Raw genomic sequence first — 16,606 nt, 5'->3', positions numbered from 1 at the left:
CCTTTTTATGCTATCCTCTGATAGCAAAAGGGTATTCTGTCCTCTAAGTGGGTAAGACAGAAAAACGGGTCTTATTTTGGGTAACTAAAAGGGTATTATTTTGGCCATCTCTGAGGGGGTAAGAAGTCTATCCCATTCTCTAGTTGGGGTGGGGAGAAGCCCCAATCTCACTGTTTTTCTGCTGATCTAAGGCTGGCACCTCCTTCATTTCATGTGTCACTCACACATGAGTCCTCCTCTCTCTAGAGCTGACACAGAATGTAACTGGTGGTGACTGGTTTGATCCTGCTAGAACCAGAAGCACTGTAAGGCTCAAGTGACTATTTTAAACAGTGTCTAACTCTAAACAGTTTATATGTTAAATCACAGCTATCATAAAATAAAACAATTCACATTATGATGGTTATAAAAAGTGTAAACAAGCTATATGTTGTGATGGTTATACTTTGAAATCAAAAGGGTTACAGGTTATAATAGCTATACTTTTATGCTTTCATACTTTTCTACGATCTTTCTACAAGATGCTGAGTAATTACATCAAAAGAACAAAACAGCAGAAGCATCGCGTCCGTAGTATTCATTTAGAAACCAGTGACTCGGGCATTTAGTGTGGTTTTTGCAGTCCGTTTGATCTAAGTTCACCAACTAACTTTACTTAGTAAAAGTATTTGCATCAAAATATAATTAATAGTACCAAAAGCACAAGTACTCATGCAGAATGACCCTTTTCATATTATATATATTGCAGAATTGGACCATCATTAGTCGTGCATTCATGTGTTCATCCCTTAAATGGTAAAGGTGGAGTTAATTTCTTTAATCCTTATCTAAATTTAATATTCATCTATGCCATTACATCATAATTATTTGATTTATTATTAATCTGAACATGCAAAGAAACTACATTTATCAAATAGACTGCTGCTACTTCCTCACAGCTGGCTAACCCTCACCACATCAGCAGACATGGAGGTCATTTGTAGAACTGTGTGATCAGAGTCTGTGATGATAAATCTGACTGTTATCAGACAAACAACTACAGATTAATTTGTGGTGAAGTTATCTGCAGCTTTTGGTTTCCTGCAGTAGTCGCATGAGCATCCACTCAATCAGATGAAGCAAGAGAAGAAGAGAGGGCGGAGGTGAGTAAAATCATTGCATATTTAACCATCACCAAATAATCCATGAATGTAGGTTTTTGTAAACCAAAGGATGTTGTAGCAGGTAATTTAAAGAGTGTTTTTTTTTCCACCAGGAAACATTGTGAAATTGGACAACAAATAGCTGGTAGCAGGCAGTTTGACTCTGCTTCGTGGTAAAGTCCGCCCCTGGTTCTACTTCATGTGTGAGTCGGTTTCCATTGTGAATAATGAACAAATGTGGAGAGTCTTTATCACCTTTGCATGGCTTTCCTAACAAGGGTCTCGAGTCAACTTATGTCAAATACTGATACCAGTAAAAGGTGACTAAGGATATGTTAACGATAAAGAGAGGTCCGTGGGTGGTTTACGGGGGATTTGAGAGTTCCAGAGAGAAGGTTGGAAACTTTGTTGTAGTAAACGTGAGGAAACTGAAACCATGATACAAAACTTTTCACCTTCAGTGTTGTGCGTTTACTCAAAACAATACTGTGATGCATGAGTATCTACTCCTGTTTCAGACTATAACAGCTCCCATGAGGCTTTGCTTGCTTGTTAGTCAAATGTGATGACCAATTACATCATATGAAAATGATAAAAATGTAAACTTTAATGTCTGATCTGATTTATTTTCATGTAACAAATTTAAATAGACATGGTGTATTTGATTGACTTGCCTTATTTTTCATTATTGGATAGACATTTCAAAGTTATAATAATGCAATGATCAAAAGCTTAACATTATCACACATTTTAATTTAATTTAAAAATTACATATTTTAAAATTTAATTAATTTAAAATTTTAGATAATTTAAATTTAGATACAATTCCAGTTGAAGTATTCAGAAAAAGTGGAGAGTTAAATGTCTACACTTGAGATTCAGTGTCGCGATTCTCTTCTCTGGAATCCGCTGCACGCCGCCCTCTGTGAACACAGGAGAGGTTAGAGGTTAACCAACAATTCATTCAGTTTCATGTGGTCATGAAGACAAGAAGAGAGAGATACGATCATGTAAGGAGGATGATGTTTAATACCAACTGCTTTGTTTCACACTATGCATGAAGTATATTTCCTTCTTACCTTAGATAGTTTCTATATTTTTTTTTTCCATATTTCCAAGCAACCACCAAGAGGATTATTATGACAGGTACGAGGAGCAGCAGCAGCAGCAGCAGCCACAATTTCGATGCACCTATCAGCCACAGAAGAAACAACAGAGGGGCAGACATGAGTAGTGGTGGAATGTAACACTGTACTTCTACTCCAATACTGTAATTAGGTACACATTTCAGGTACTTTTACTTTTTTAGTTATTTTCTACTTCTAGACAAAATCTCCGAGGGAAATATTGATCTTTTTACTCCACTACATTAACCAGACAACTTTAGATATTTTACAAATTTAAGATTTTTACACACAAAAAGTATGAAAGTTTATAAAATGTAATGATTGAAATAAACCAACAGGTTATACAAGTACAGCTAAAACTATTAGTCCATTACTCAGTCGACTCTCAGAAAATGAATGAAACTATTTTGATGTTTTAAGTCTTTTTTTATGTAAAAACATTTGATAGTTTCAGCTTCACAAATGTGAAGTTTTGCTACTTTTCCTTGTATTAAATGTAATGTATAAGTAATAATGCTGAGGTTTGGACTGTTGGTTGGACAGAATTCTGGGTCATTGTGACGGCAAGTTTCACTATTTTTACAAACTAAACAATCACTCCATTAATAGAAAATATTCATATTCAAATATTCATATTTTTTTGGGGGGGTGGGGTTCAGGATTTATTTTTTTCTGGTGAAAAAAAAAAAATGATAGAGATTAGAAGTGCGCATGCGCTTCAGTGACTATGTCCTCACAGGTCACTTGTCATTTCTTGCAGCCAGCTGAGGAAAGGAAAATAGAAATATGCCGAGAGGACTGTTGTTTTAAGGACTATCCTTGTGATGAGGACGTGTTTCACCTGTGTGTGGAAGTTATGGCAGAGCACAACCTGGCAATGTCTGATGATGTGTATGAAATTACAGACCTTTATCTAAGACTTCGTCAAATGATTACTGATGGGCTGGGGGAATGAAGTTTGTGCTATGAGAAACAGTAGTGCATGTCAGCTAGGCCTACCATTGTATACATCTATGTCCTGAATTGTTTATTGTAACTGCCATCTGAAATACAGGCCTGTGTAAATTAGATTTAAGTTATGGGCTGATGTTTTTGTTGCCCCATGTCTATATAGCCTTATAGCTGCTTCTTAAACTACTGTGAAAGTGACACTCAAAGCCGTTTTCAGCGGTCACAAGCTGTTGTGCTGTCAAATGTATGTTGTTATACATTTTTTTCAAATAGCTGAGCATCTCATCTCCCTGTACTAGTGCAAATACATAACACAACTGGCACTCTGGAAAAATTGAATTGTTTTTTTTCTAATAGGTAACTATTACCGGTGACTTTTGTAAAGCTGCAACAGTGGACTGATTAAAAGACTTTATAATGATATATAACATCTAACATTTACAAAAGTCACCAGTAATAGTTACCTTGTGTAGAATTGCATGTCGTTTTCATGGTAAGACTGGCGAGGGGATGAAGGGACCTGTGAGGACATAGTCACTGAAGCACTTTATTTATTTTTTTGCCCCCCCAAAGAGACACAAAAAAACCTTTAATAATCTTTTTTTAAATTTATTTTTTGGTGCCGGGAATGGGCTTCCATAGTAATCCCTCTCACCAGGTGTGTGGTGGCGTCTGTATCCCTCTGCCTGCATTTTCTCTTCTCTTATTTTGCTGTGTTCGGGACGTTTATGGGCGACAGCAAAGAGATGTAACCCCCGGCCAATAAGCAGGGTGTGCAGCCCGCTCTCATTCCTCAAACGTCGCGGTCAAACATCCTTTGTCAGGCCCCTGACAAAGCGTACTGGAGCGAAAAGTGTGCCACTCCTTAGTCTAATACAAAGCGTCAGAGGACAGTTTGTTCCATTGTGTTTTTATGCGTTTTAACCTCTCTGCTGTGTCTACCGGCATTAAAGGGCAGACGGTCCACAGCAAGATGAAGCGCGCCTTGAGCCGCATTCATTCAAAATCCGGCACTTTAGCAGGCGTGGATGTGTATTTGTCCGTAAAACGGTCAGAAAATAACGCTTTATTCTTCTGATTCCCGGCTCTGTTTTAGACAATATAGTCTCTCTCTTCATTCTATCTCTAGCTCGCTCGACCATTGCTTCGCTCTTTCTCTCTCGCTGGTTGAGCCGGAGAGGAGGGGCCACTTTTGAATGGGGTTCGAGTGGCTTTAGTAAGTTTACTTAAGTAAAAAGGATCTGAGTACTACTTCCACCACGGGGTAATATGGAGTACGGTCGACATCTGACCTGACACTTGATAAATGCTGGTTATTAATGACGTCAATCCGGAAGATTTTAAATCACATTTCACAGAAATGACGCAACTTAAATCAAATTGTGAAACATTATAAAAACTATGTACATAACATCAGTTAGCTGCATGAATACTACGAACTTGAAATGACAAAAACAAAACTAAAATTGCACCTACCCCGTACATTTACTAGAGAGATCTCTTTTGTGCCATTGTTCACATTGTTGATTGCTCTTAATTTTAACAGGACTACAGATGTTTCCTCGCAACCGATTTACACATGACTGAAGTCTTAATTGGCTGAGACATTTCTTAACCATTTTAATGGTGCAATCTGATTTAATTTAATACTCATTTGAAACATTTTCTCAGTAAATGTGTCCCTCAGTGTGTCTTGGGTGTGCAGTATAAACAATGATTAACCCCACGATTGGTAGTCGGATCTACTCACCCGTGTCATCAACGGACGCCTTTTCATTTGTGTCTGAAAGAAGGAGAAGAGTCCGTTATAGAGTCATCTTCCCACCAGATACTCGACTCGGATGTAAATCATGTAAATGAATCGGAGATTTAAAAGACACTCACCAGAAAAGCTGGGGCACTCTGCAATAAAACACACAACAGTTAATCAACCAGTCGAGTGACTGAACTCTGACTCAATTAATTTTGAAACCATGTTTTTTTTTTTTTTTTCATGTGGCGGAAACGTGACTTATACCAGAAGGCTATTTGTAAGACTAGTGGAACAAGACACACAGGTATGACAATGAAGTTGTGATTTGATTAAAAAGTAATGAAACCTCAGTCACACTTCAGCTCTTACCGCTCTTGATGAGGTCTATTGCTTGACCATCTCCCTCCATCGCTAGCGTCACGTTCTTCAGCAGGTCGGAGCAAACGGCATAGATGAACTTTTGGAAACACACCACACAGCGGGAGGGCGACGGCAGGTCGGTGGAGGAGCAGATTGGAGCCGCACCAATCCCTGAATATATGGAGCCGGCTTCACTGTTGGCATCCACCACCTGATCCACAATACTGATGTTTGGCTTAACGGACCGAAAACAAATGACAGACATCTGGAGAGAAGAGAGAGGCCTTAGGAAAACAAAATGATCCTGTCCATTTCATTATTTTAGTATTCAAGCGATAGATATGCCATGGTCAATAAGTAATCCGCAAGAGAAATAAAGAAAAACAAATGAAGTTGATTCAAATAAAGGTCTGCTTATAGTGATGCATTTGACCCTGACAGACGTGATCTCTTTAAGAGCTTTCCACTAAACAAATCAAGCTCATCTCACGTTTTAACTTAAGTGAGTCCTGATAATGTGACATCTTAATCTGTGATTCATTACAAAGCGAGAAAGTTCCATCAACTTGTGTTTTGTGGTTGTGGAAGTGCAAGAAAAAAAGAAAAATCCCCCTCAAAAAAGAATCAGCCTGAAGTAAGTAGACCACATGAAAAGGAATGAATTGACTTCTTAAAAAGGTCCATTCTTTCTTCTTGGGAGTTATTTCCCTTTGCAGTTAATCTTGTGTCAGTTAGCAATTTAGGTAAAGTTGGAAAGATATTCAAAGATTCTGATTTCCCGATTTAATAAATCGTTAGCGAAACGTTGTTAAAATACAAACGATGCCTCTCTGTAACCGTTGTGAGGTAGACAACAAGCTACAACCTTAATGTAATTAAAAACGGGCCGTCCTCCGAGCTCCTCCGAAGTGGACGAACAGCATTGGTCGGCACCTGGCTGTGAGAGGTTTGGGCATGGGACCGTCTAACGAAGCAATGCGGAAATTACATACAATATTCAATAGCGTCACTTCAAAATCCCTTCACACATCAATGGACTTCTCCTTGTTCTACAACAGTTATTTTGATAACAGAAAACGCAAAACTGACCACAGAAAGCAGCGTGTCTCTGATGTGTGAAATGTATAGCGGCACAGTCGCACGTCCCGAGTCCCCTTTCCCTCCCGTCCACAGGCTGATGCCACTGTATGAGGGGTTTACAAAAAACACGCGATGTCGCGGTAATCCAAGATAGCAGTTTTGACTCGGAGGAGATACTAGAATCCGTATGAATTTCCACCAAGTAGCCTACTTCTTTATATTGATATTTCAGTTTTTCTTTTTTAATAAATTTGCAAAAATTTCTACATTTGTTTTTTTCTGTCGAGATGGGGTGCTGAGTGTACATTAATGAGAAATAAAATGAACTTTTTTGATTTTAGCAAATGGCTGCAATGAAACAAAGAGTGAAACATTTAAAGGGGTCTGAATACTTTCCGTACCCACTGTATATAGCCGCCTGTGTGAAACGCAAAATGTGTGCGTGTTACCCTGTGCCAGCCCACTGCATGTTGTGTACTTAGTATAAATACCAGAGACTCGGAGACAGATCTTCGAGCAGTCTTGATGTACATTCTGTATGTGAATCAACCCTGTCTCCTTCTTTGCAAAGAATAAATGTCCTGTGATTAATGATTTTTACATCGGCCTCGAGTGAATTTTTCTAACAAATGTAGTTGACTAAGCGGCCACTTTATACGTCCTGCAGCCTTATAAGAGTCTGTGTGAGGTACAGTCAGTCATTCTGATGTACTGAGCATCAGATTTCCATGTGTATGTTACGACTGCTAGCAGTACAGGAAAGTGTTTTAGTTAAACAGAGGGAAAACATCCACATTGAATGAACTCAAAAGTCTTACTGAATTATATATATCCTGAAGTAAAAAAATGTTTGTTACCTTGAAATAGTTTTCTCAAACTTGTCTTCTTTACAGTGCAGATTTAGAAATTATATACAAAACATAGAGAACCCATGAGCCCAGCCTGCTCAACAGAAGCTACAGCAGCCCTGCATACATGAGTGCAGCCTGAGAAAGTCACAAAGTGTACAAATCCATGGAACAGAAGATGACAAAACGTGTTAAAGGTTTGATGACCACATGTGTATACATGCTTCCTCATATCACTTCAGGAAGGGCTGTTAGCGACACAGGTTTATGCAGCACTTGCTTTTCTGGGAAACTATAGCAATGTGATGATGAAACCACAATAACAACTCATTTCACCATGTTAGCCAGGCTGCATACTGTTAAGAAAGGACATACAACTTCTGGTAACACGTGGGCCACGAAGGCTCCTAAAAATGAATATGGTTGCTGGCATGCATGTGCTGATGGTCTTGTTATCTGAAAGGAAACTACCGACATAATATAACGCCTACTTGTAGGTACGTGGTTTGATGCTTCTTGAAGCTGTTCAAGAGACTGCCTGAGCCTTTAGTTTCAGTGAAAAGTGTGAACTGCCTCCAAATATGTCTGCATAACTTGTTACATGAAAAGAGCAGCTGGAGCGAGAGCAAAGTGTGTTTTGAGTTATCAGTGACGTTAGTCTGGAAAATAACCCTATTTTAACTAAATAACTGACGAAACGCTTAAAAGTATTAAAATAGCTGCAAAAGGTAAATAGTAATCCCAGACAGCAGTTGACTCAGGGGAGGATCCGCCTTCAGGTCGGCAGATACTGTAAATCCGTGTGAATTTCCACCAAGATGCCTTTCCAACTTTGGGAGCTAAGTTAAATCTTCGAGGAAATAGACTACACGAAGAAGAATGAATAGGAATGATTGACGTCTTTATTTAACCATTGCTCATCTTCTGACAATCTGCTCTGTCTGTTTTATATCACTATTAAAAATGTATTGATTTAACCCTCATGTCGTGTTCGGGTCAAATCTGACCGATTTACAACTTTAATCAATCATAAATATTGTGTTTTACATCTGATTGCCTCAAGGCCTCATGATATCTTCCACACTAGGCATTTGAACATGTAAAATTGTGCAGGGCCGAGATCCTTCTTGTGGCATTGGCACCTCTGTGGCACTCAGCAGCACTCCGCGGCACTCTCTGGCACCCTGCGTCACTCTCTGGCACCCTGCGGCACCCTCTGGCACTCTCTGGCACCCTGCGGCACTCTCTGGCACTCTCTGGCACCCTGCGGCACTCTCTGGCACCCTGCAGCACTCTCTGGCACTCTCTGGCACCCTGCAGCACTCTCTGGCACTCTCTGGCACCCTGCGGCACTCTCTGGCACCCTGCGGCACTCTCTGGCACCCTGCGGCGCACCCTGAGGCACCCTCTGGCAGCTTGTGGCACCTACTGACATACATATACATATAAGCAGAGGAAGAGTGAAGAGTGACATATATTTTTGGATTGGACATTTTATGGGTTTTAATTTTAATTTTTAATTTTTTATATATATATACACTTTTAAATGATAATAAAACGGATGATTTATTTTCATTATTTTAGCCGATTGTTGTAAATGACTATAAAAGTAATAATTTGGAAAGAGTGTATTATGTTCCCTTTTGTTGCAAAACCAGCAAAATCATACTTAAATAAAATGAATGAAAAACAAAAAAGTACAACGTAATTACTCTAAGGATGCATACAGAGAACGGGTGGCTCCGGTGACTCAACTAAAATCATAAAACTGATTTAAGGAAGCTGACCTGCTGTAACAACAATGTGTGTTCTCAGGAAATGTGGCTCCGCCCCCTCAGCTCCGCAGCTTCTTGACGGGTGCCGAACTAGTACCGCTCGCCTGCCACAGCAGACGCTTGCCGCTGAGTGCCACAGAGAGTGCCGCTGAGTGCCGCAGAGTGCCACAGAGGTGCCAGTGCCACAAGAAGGATCTCGCTGTCTCTCGTAAAATTGCTGATCACCACTTTCATTGAATTTTTAGTGGTTTAGTCAACTTTGTAACACCCATGGTGTTCCCGGTCAAAAGTGACCGCCATAGGAAATGAATGGGAAACCCTAGATTATGTCCATACATCAGATGGAAAACAGCCCCATACACACCCACAACCACCCCTCCTCCCATACACACACACACACACACACACACACACACACACACACACACACACACACACACACACACACACACACACACACACACACCTGTGTGAACACCTGTTCACAGCCCCATATATAAAGTTGTACACATTTCAAACTTCAAACAAATAAATCAGGTGTTTGTTATGGGAACCCATCTCTATACCGCGCTCATGTGCCCAACACCTTCCAGACTAAACAATGTTTCATATCTTCTCACTTTCCCCCTATATAAACCTTTATCTGTGCCTTGCTCTCATTTTACTCTGAGCATAATCAGTAGGCGACTGATGAGGCGATTTTCTGTCAGAGAGGCTCTGGACCTAATTTTTTAACCAGATGAAGAGATTGAACCGGAGATAGACGAAGATGTCTCAGAAATTGAAGACAACATTGATCCTGATTCCGATCCGGACTATTATGAGACTGATCAGTCAACAGATGAGGAAGTGGCACCAGAGGAACAGGCACCTGAGGTGACATTCCAGCCCAAGGGTGCAACTTGCTCTGGTATTCATCCTCCCAGGACAGAGGAGGCAGAGCGAGAGTTGAAAACATAATAAGGATGAACCCCAGGGGTTAGGTAAAGTTAGAAAGATATTGACAGATTCGGACTTCCCGGTTCAATAAATCGTTAACGAAACGTTGCTAAAATACAAACGATACCTCCCTGTAACCGTAGTGAGGTAGACAACAAGCTACAACCTTAATTTAATTAAAACGGGCCGCCTTACGGGTTCCTCCGAGCTGGACAATCGGCATTGGTCTCAATGAGCGGCCGGCTGCGAGACGAGTGCGCAGGGACCGTCTACAAAGTGCAATGCAGAAAATACCTACAACAATATTCAATAGCTTCACTGTCATGCAATGTAATGTAACCAAAAGCACTTCACACATCAATGGGCTCCTCTTTGTTGTACTACAAGTGTTATTTTGAAAAAAATGATTTTGATAATTTTTTGTGAATATTTATTAAAAATAATAATCAATAGCTTTACTGTTGATAGGTGTAGCATGCCCAAACTTACTTCATACATCAATGGGCTCCTCTTTGTTGTACTACAAGTGTTATTTTGAAAAAATATGATTTAGATTAATTTTAGTGAATATTTATGAAATATAATAATCAATAGCTTTACTGTTGATAGGTGTAGCATGCCCAAAATCACTTCACACATCAATGGGCTCCTCTTTGTTGTACTACAAGTGTTATTTTGAAAAAAAATGATTTTGATAATTTTTTGTGAATATTTATTAAAAATAATAATCAATAGCTTTACTGTTGATAGGTGTAGCATGACCAAAATCACTTCACACATCAATGGGCTCCTCCTTGTTGTACTACAAGTGTTATTTTGAAAAAATATGATTTAGATTGAATATGATTCAGACAGACGAGGGAAAGTTCAACTCGGACAGAGAAGCAGTTACATTCTATTGCTGACAGAGTTGGGTACTAACTAACCATTTCTTTAATTGAGCTTTAAATTAACTGTATGTTTGTAGTTCTCTAATGGTTACTGGTCTGACCAAATCACTGATACTTTAATGTCACTTGGAATCGTCACCAGAAAGAGAATTTGACAGCACCTGTCAAAAGTGATTTTGGGCATGCTACACCTATCAACAGTAAAGCTATTGATTATTATTTTTCATAAATATTCACTAAAATTAATCTAAATCATTTTTTTTCAAAATAACACTTGTAGTACAACAAAGAGGAGCCCATTGATGTGTGAAGTGATTTTGGGCATGCTACACCTATCAACAGTAAAGCTATTGATTATTATTTTTCATAAATATTCACTAAAATTAATCTAAATCATATTTTTTCAAAATAACACTTGTAGTACAACAAATTATCAAAATATTTTTTTTCAAAATAACACGTGTAGTACAACAAGGAGGAGGCCATTGATGTATGAAGTAATTTTGGGCATGCTACACCTATCAACAGTAAAGCTATTGATTATTATTTTTAATAAATATGCACTAAAATTGATCTAAATCATATTTTTTCAAAATAACACTTGTAGTACAAGGAGGAGCCCATTGATGTGTGAAGTGATTTTTGTCATGCTACACTTATCAACAGCAAAGCTATTGATTATTATTTTTAATAAATATTCACAAAAAATTATCAACATTTTTTTTTTTCAAAATAACACGTGTAGTACAACAAGGAGGAGGGCATTGATGTGTGAAGTGATTTTGGGCATGCAACACTTATCAACAGTAAAGCTATTGATTATTATTTTTAATAAATATTCACAAAAAATTATCAAAATAATTTTTTTTCTAAATAACACGTGTGTTACAACAAGGAGGCCATTGATGTATGAAGTAATTTTGGGCATGCTACACCTATCAACAGTAAAGCTATTGATTATTATTTTTAATAAATATGCACTAAAATTAATCTAAATCATATTTTTTCAAAATAACACTTGTAGTACAACAAGGAGGAGCCCATTGATGTGTGAAGTGATTTTTGTCATGCTACACTTATCAACAGTAAAGCTATTGATTATTATTTTTAATAAATATTCACAAAAAATTATCAAAATATTTTTTTTCAAAATAACACGTGTAGTACAACAAGGAGGAGGCCATTGATGTGTGAAGTGATTTTGGGCATGCTACACCTATCAACAGTAAAGCTAGTGATTATTATTTTCAATATTCACAAAAAATTATCAAAATATTTTTTTTCAAAATAACACGTGTAGTACAACAATGAGGAGGCCATTGATGTATGAAGTAATTTTGGGCATGCTACACCTATCAACAGTAAAGCTATTGATTATTATTTTTAATAAATATTCACAAAAAATTATCAAAATATTTTTTTTCAAAATAACACGTGTAGTACAACAAGGAGGAGGCCATTGATGTGTGAAGTGATTTTGGGCATGCTACACTTATCAACAGTAAAGCTATTGATTATTATTTTTAATAAATATTCACAAAAAATTATCAAAATATTTTTTTTTCAAAATAACACTTGTAGTACAACAAAGAGGAGCCCATTGATGTATGAAGTAATTTTGGGCATGCTACACCTATCAACAGTAAAGCTATTGATTATTATTTTTAATAAATATTCACAAAAAATTATCAAAATTTTTTTTTCAAAATAACACGTGTAGTACAAGGAGGAGGCCATTGATGTGTGAAGTGATTTTGGGCATGCTACACCTATCAACAGTAAAGCTATTGATTATTATTTTTAATAAATATGCACTAAAATTAATCTAAATCATATTTTTTCAAAATAACACTTGTAGTACAACAAGGAGGAGCCCATTGATGTGTGAAGTGAATTTTGTCATGCTACACTTATCAACAGTAAAGCTATTGATTATTATTTTCAATAAATATTCACAAAAAATTATCAAAATAATTTTTTTTCAAAATAACACGTGTGTTACAACAAGGAGGCCATTGATGTATGAAGTAATTTTGGGCATGCTACACCTGTCAACAGTAAAGCTATTGATTATTATTTTTAATAAATATGCACTAAAATTAATCTAAATCATATTTTTCAAAATAACACTTGTAGTACAACAAGGAGGAGCCCATTGATGTGTGAAGTGATTTTGGGCATGCTACACCTATCAACAGTAAAGCTATTGATTATTATTTTCAATATTCACAAAAAATTATCAAAATATTTTTTTTCAAAATAACACGTGTAGTACAACAATGAGGAGGCCATTGATGTATGAAGTAATTTTGGGCATGCTACACCTATCAACAGTAAAGCTATTGATTATTATTTTTAATAAATATGCACTAAAATTAATCTAAATCATAGTTTTTCAAAATAACACTTGTAGTACAACAAATTATCAAAATATTTTTTTTCAAAATAACACGTGTAGTACAACAAGGAGGAGGCCATTGATGTGTGAAGTGATTTTGGGCATGCTACACTTATCAACAGTAAAGCTATTGATTATTATTTTTAATAAATATGCACTAAAATTGATCTAAATCATATTTTTTCAAAGTAACACTTGTAGTACAAGGAGGAGCCCATTGATGTGTGAAGTGATTTTTGTCATGCTACACTTATCAACAGTAAAGCTATTGATTATTATTTTTAATAAATATTCACAAAAAATTATCAAAATATTTTTTTTCAAAATAACACGTGTAGTACAACAAGGAGGAGGGCATTGATGTGTGAAGTGATTTTGGGCATGCAACACTTATCAACAGTAAAGCTATTGATTATTATTTTTAATAAATATTCACAAAAAATTATCAAAATATTTTTTTTCAAAATAACACGTGTAGTACAACAATGAGGAGGCCATTGATGTATGAAGTAATTTTGGGCATGCTACACCTATCAACAGTAAAGCTATTGATTATTATTTTTAATAAATATTCACAAAAAATTATCAAAATTTTTTTTTCAAAATAACACGTGTAGTACAACAAGGAGGAGGCCATTGATGTGTGAAGTGATTTTGGGCATGCTACACCTATCAACAGTAAAGCTATTGATTATTATTTTTAATAAATATGCACTAAAATTAATCTAAATCATATTTTTTCAAAATAACACTTGTAGTACAACAAGGAGGAGCCCATTGATGTGTGAAGTGAATTTTATCATGCTACACTTATCAACAGTAAAGCTATTGATTATTATTTTCAATAAATATTCACAAAAAATTATCAAAATAATTTTTTTTCAAAATAACACGTGTGTTACAACAAGAAGGCCATTGATGTATGAAGTAATTTTGGGCATGCTACACCTATCAACAGTAAAGCTATTGATTATTATTTTTAATAAATATGCACTAAAATTAATCTAAATAATTTTTTTTCAAAATAACACGTGTAGTACAACAATGAGGAGGCCATTGATGTATGAAGTAATTTTGGGCATGCTACACCTATCAACAGTAAAGCTATTGATTATTATTTTTAATAAATATGCACTAAAAATTATCAAAATTTTTTTTTCAAAATAACACGTGTAGTACAACAAGGAGGAGGCCATTGATGTGTGAAGTGATTTTGGGCATGCTACACCTATCAACAGTAAAGCTATTGATTATTATTTTCAATAAATATTCACAAAAAATTATCAAAATAATTTTTTTTCAAAATAACACGTGTGTTACAACAAGGAGGCCATTGATGTATGAAGTAATTTTGGGCATGCTACACCTGTCAACAGTAAAGCTATTGATTATTATTTTTAATAAATATTCACAAAAAATTATCAAAATATTTTTTTTCAAAATAACACGTGTAGTACAACAAGGAGGAGGCCATTGATGTGTGAAGTGATTTTGGGCATGCTACACCTATCAACAGTAAAGCTATTGATTATTATTTTCAATATTCACAAAAAATTATCAAAATATTTTTTTTCAAAATAACACGTGTAGTACAACAATGAGGAGGCCATTGATGTATGAAGTAATTTTGGGCATGCTACACCTATCAACAGTAAAGCTATTGATTATTATTTTTAATAAATATGCACTAAAATTAATCTAAATCATAGTTTTTCAAAATAACACTTGTAGTACAACAAATTATCAAAATATTTTTTTTCAAAATAACACGTGTAGTACAACAAGGAGGAGGCCATTGATGTGTGAAGTGATTTTGGGCATGCTACACTTATCAACAGTAAAGCTATTGATTATTATTTTTAATAAATATGCACTAAAATTGATCTAAATCATATTTTTTCAAAATAACACTTGTAGTACAAGGAGGAGCCCATTGATGTGTGAAGTGATTTTTGTCATGCTACACTTATCAACAGTAAAGCTATTGATTATTATTTTTAATAAATATTCACAAAAAATTATCAAAATATTTTTTTTCAAAATAACACGTGTAGTACAACAAGGAGGAGGGCATTGATGTGTGAAGTGATTTTGGGCATGCAACACTTATCAACAGTAAAGCTATTGATTATTATTTTTAATAAATATTCACAAAAAATTATCAAAATATTTTTTTTCAAAATAACACGTGTAGTACAACAATGAGGAGGCCATTGATGTATGAAGTAATTTTGGGCATGCTACACCTATCAACAGTAAAGCTATTGATTATTATTTTTAATAAATATTCACAAAAAATTATCAAATTTTTTTTTTCAAAATAACACGTGTAGTACAACAAGGAGGAGGCCATTGATGTGTGAAGTGATTTTGGGCATGCTACACCTATCAACAGTAAAGCTATTGATTATTATTTTTAATAAATATGCACTAAAATTAATCTAAATCATATTTTTTCAAAATAACACTTGTAGTACAACAAGGAGGAGCCCATTGATGTGTGAAGTGAATTTTGTCATGCTACACTTATCAACAGTAAAGCTATTGATTATTATTTTCAATAAATATTCACAAAAAATTATCAAAATAATTTTTTTTCAAAATAACACGTGTGTTACAACAAGAAGGCCATTGATGTATGAAGTAATTTTGGGCATGCTACACCTATCAACAGTAAAGCTATTGATTATTATTTTTAATAAATATGCACTAAAATTAATCTAAATCATATTTTTTCAAAATAACACTTGTAGTACAACAAGGAGGAGCCCATTGATGTGTGAAGTGATTTTTGTCATGCTACACTTATCAACAGTAAAGCTATTGATTATTATTTTTAATAAATATTCACAAAAAATTATCAAAATATTTTTTTTCAAAATAACACGTGTAGTACAACAATGAGGAGGCCATTGATGTATGAAGTAATTTTGGGCATGCTACACCTATCAACAGTAAAGCTATTGATTATTATTTTTAATAAATATTCACAAAAAATTATCAAAATTTTTTTTTCAAAATAACACGTGTAGTACAACAAGGAGGAGGCCATTGATGTGTGAAGTGATTTTGGGCATGCTACACCTATCAACAGTAAAGCTATTGATTATTATTTTTAATAAATATGCACTAAAATTAATCTAAATCATATTTTTTCAAAATAACACTTGTAGTACAAGGAGGAGCCCATTGATGTGTGAAGTGAATTTTGTCATGCTACACTTATCAACAGTAAAGCTATTGATTATTATTTTTAATAAATATTCACAAAAAATTATCAAAATATTTTTTTTCAAAATAACACGTGTAGTACAACAAGGAGGAGGCCATTGATGTGTGAAGT

The sequence above is a fragment of the Anarhichas minor genome, unplaced genomic scaffold, assembly GCF_050575085.1.
Source record: "Anarhichas minor isolate MPS153535 unplaced genomic scaffold, ASM5057508v1 ptg000039l, whole genome shotgun sequence".
NCBI lineage: Eukaryota > Metazoa > Chordata > Actinopteri > Perciformes > Anarhichadidae > Anarhichas > Anarhichas minor.
The sequence above is the reverse complement of the archived record's forward strand: the minus strand, read 5'-3'. Positions refer to the sequence as shown.